General features: G+C 31.9%; 1 long non-coding RNA gene across 1 annotated transcript; it reads right to left on the bottom strand.

Annotated features, from left to right (window-relative positions):
• Positions 1-1,103: 1,103 nt before the first annotated feature.
• LOC110750134 (uncharacterized) lies at positions 1,104-2,558 on the bottom strand. Its single transcript, XR_015834057.1, has 3 exons — positions 2,473-2,558; positions 2,241-2,302; positions 1,104-1,336 (listed from the first exon to the last, which is right to left on the bottom strand). It is a non-coding gene; the product is annotated as an uncharacterized LOC110750134 (long non-coding RNA).
• Between the last annotated feature and the right edge of the window lie 1,213 nt (positions 2,559-3,771).

Raw genomic sequence — 3,771 nt, 5'->3', positions numbered from 1 at the left:
CGCCTTATAATTTAAGTTACTACACCTTAAAAACTGTTTAAAATATGATTCTTTTATGTAACAATATTTTATTTCAACTCACTTTATTTTGTTATTTTCTTAAGTTGATCACGATGCCATGATCGTATAAATTGTGTTAAGTTGAGGGGAACCAAAAAGAAAAGCAGAAAAAGTTACTCCATTCTCACATGGAGCAAAGCAAAACGAGAAGGAAAGAATCTATATGTTTCATACAGGTTTTTTTTTTTAAGTTTTACTAAATAAATTTGCCCATGTTTTTGCTAAAAAAAAAATAAAATTGCACATGTTTAAAAATTCAACTTTAATAGAAGCTTCCACTACTACAAAAATTGAAATAGACGACGGGCGTCTTTTTCTTTTTCAAACCGTCGTTAAATCGACAGTTGTCTTTTTGAAAGTCAAACTACGACGGTAATTAACCGTCGTCTATTATATGTAAAAACGACGGTTTTTAAAAGATCCGTCGTCTATTAAATGTAAAGACGACGGTTCTATAAAAAAACTGTCGTCTATTTCATGTAAAGACGACACTTTTTCTTAAAAACCGTCGTCTATCGTTGTTTTTATGTAAAGATGTCACTTTTTGGAAAACCGTCGTTATATATGGTAAAAACGACGGTATTTTGTTAAATACCGTCGTTGATTGTATATAAAGAAGACATTATTTTGTTTAAAATCGTTTTTATGTATAGACGACGGTAAAACCACCGTTTATTTTCTTTAAATATGTCGTCTAATAAGTTTCCAAGCTGTTACATTGTAGCTTTTTGTTTTCTATGATTCCATACAACAATTTTAACTAGGAAACCGATTATATGATTCAAAAATTATTTCTTTCATAAAACTTGAAGATTCAATAGTCATTACATTGTCAACCAATCTTTATTCTATTACATACATACTTCCTACCTATAATTAGAAATAAAGGAGCTACATGTTGCTCACAAATTCTACTAATTTGATACGAACTTCATCAATTTGTTCTTGGATGTATGAGTTAGCTCCGCCTTCCTTGCACATTTTCCAAGTTGTTGTATTCCCCTCCACTCTAGCAATATCAGCAACAATAGGTCAAAAGACAATTTAAAAAAACAAAAATAATAAGACTTCACAACATGTTTCAATCCATGTCTTTCAATTCCAAAACAACAAACATTTGGTTGTTTTATTCACAGAAACTACTCGAATTTACCGTCATACAACGAATTATATGAGGAAAGAAAAGAAGTGATTACATACCTTCTAAAGTTTAGTAGCAATATTTTTAATGCATTTCATGTAGTTTAGTCAAGTACATCTCCTTCATGAGTTTAATCTGCAAATCCAAGTCAGCAAGACAAAGATGATTAGAAAGAACATTGCAGCCACATGCTTGCAGACGGCATAATTATCACTAGCACATGCGTTTATTCAAGTTTTTCTACACAATGCTTTAGAATACAATGCCAACAGAAAAGATATCGTGCATGCAACCATGAATTCATATATGCTTGTATGTAATGTAGGGAGAGCTTCAAATAACTTCACAACTGATGATTGGTAGTTTACCAAAGCAACAACCAAAAGGAATCTTAACTAGAATTCTGTAATAGCATAGGAGCTCCCCTTTTTGGAATTACCTTCTTCTGAAAATATATAGATTTATTTTCCCTATACTGCTAAAAAATGCTTTTCATATATTCATAGTCTATTACCATTGATGAGTGTTACTCCAGCACCAACTGACAGTTCAAATAGACCCCGAGTATAATCCTTACCAAGATAGCCAAACCTGCCCTAAACTTCTATTTTAATCATATAGAATATGTGAAATTCATCTTATTTCTACTGAAAACAACAGAAAATTTGATTGTCAACCCATACAGTTCTTACTGCTATGTCCTGTTATCCCAGCAGCTACAAGCATTCCTACTAATCAAGCATGAATATAATCTTTATCACTGCCCAAATGGCCAATCCCCCTAAAACCCTGCCTTTTGTTCCCTTTTCAATCCTATGTCACATGTAAAAGGCATTTTCTACTAAACAATGTACTCCTAGGTTTTGTTACCTGCTATGTCCTGTTTTCTACTACTAAAGAATTTCATTGCCATTCTGGTGTTAAAGCAGCTCATTACATTCACAATAAACCTATATATAATCAAATACACAAATAGATAAAACCCATATTTCTTTTGATCTTATATCCATTCATTGGACAACAAGTCAGGACATCTCACTTTTTGATAAAGCTCCTATTGCCAATCATCGCCAGTTGCATGTCCACTCTTCTGGGCTGAAGCTACAAAATATGCATAAGTAGGTCAGCATTTGCACATAAAATTGTATGAAACTTAATCATGACAATTATATTGAGAAAAAAGCATTGCCTGCAGAATAGTGATATAGAATTATGGAAAACTATCATTCTATATCAAATCCCTAAAACAGTCGATGGTGTGGATTTCTTACCAGCTTTTTATACCCAAAGCCCTAATTCCTAAATCAACTCACCAGCATCTTTAGTGGAAGAACCTAAATCAAACAAAACAAAACATCACTACTACAAAAAACACTTTGCGCGACGAAATAATTTTGTTGCGCAAAGTACAATTTCGTAGTGCAAAGTTTGCGTGACGAAATTTTGGTCGCGCAAGTTCTGTGGCGCAAAGATCGTAAAGAAAGGTTTTGCGCGATGAAATTTTTTTTTTGTCTCGTAAAGATACTTTGCGCGACGAACGATAACAACTTTGCGCGACGAATTATAACTACTTTGCGCGACGAATACTATCAACTTTGCGCGACGAATATTAATTACTTTGCGCGACGAATAATATTATTTTGCGCGACGAAAGTTAATGTCGCGCAAATCTTTGCCCGAGATTTGCGCGACGAAATATTCAATTTTTTAAAATTTTTGTTTTTTTAAAAAAATTTTAAATTTTTGTTTTTAAAATTTTTTTAATTAAAATAAACTAGTTTAATAGTTTGCTCGACGAAATATTTTGTCACCCAAGGTTTTTGACATTTTTTTTTATTATTTCTCTTATATCAATTTCATTATATTAATTTTTCAAATTTTTACTTTTTAAATTTAATTTAATTGTATGATTTTATTTTTTTTAATTACTTTAATTTAAATTGAAATATTCAAAATAAAATTACATATGAAAGATAGTGGTCAAATTATCCAATATATATAATATTCAAAATGTACACATAAATTAACAAAGTACAATAATAAAATCTACAAGCCTATTGTGGTGATAGTGGCGGAGGATATGTTTCGATAGCGTCCAAATCCTCAACTTTAGCCGTCAAAGTCTCGACGATTCCCTACAAAAAAAAAAAAAAATATTTTCAAATAACAACAAAATAACAAAAAATTAGAATAAACTCAAAACTAACTCCAAAAACACATATTAATGAAAAAAAAAAATTAAAGTTTGGAGAGAATATACCTTTTGGCAAGATTTTGAGTGAGTGAGAATGAGAGGGAGAAGTGAGTGTGAGAGAATAGAGAAGATAGTGAGAGATGATGAAAAGAGAGATAAGAGAGTGAGTGAGAGTGATAGATAGTGAAGAGAGAGATGAGAGATTAAGTGAGAGGAGTGAGTGTGAGAGAAAGGGTAGGATTTGGGGAGAAGGAAAGAGAGAGGAGAGGTAAGAGTAGAAGACATTGAGAAAATGGTGGAGGTGTTATTTTGGTTTTAAAAACCATATCACTTTGCGCGACGAAACAATATATTGGTCGCGCAAAGTCTCAAAACT

Source organism: Prunus avium, chromosome 2 (assembly GCF_965620075.1).
Source record: "Prunus avium chromosome 2, drPruAviu1.hap1.1, whole genome shotgun sequence".
In the NCBI taxonomy this organism is placed as follows: Eukaryota; Viridiplantae; Streptophyta; class Magnoliopsida; order Rosales; family Rosaceae; genus Prunus; species Prunus avium.
The sequence above is the reverse complement of the archived record's forward strand: the minus strand, read 5'-3'. Positions and strand labels throughout refer to the sequence as shown.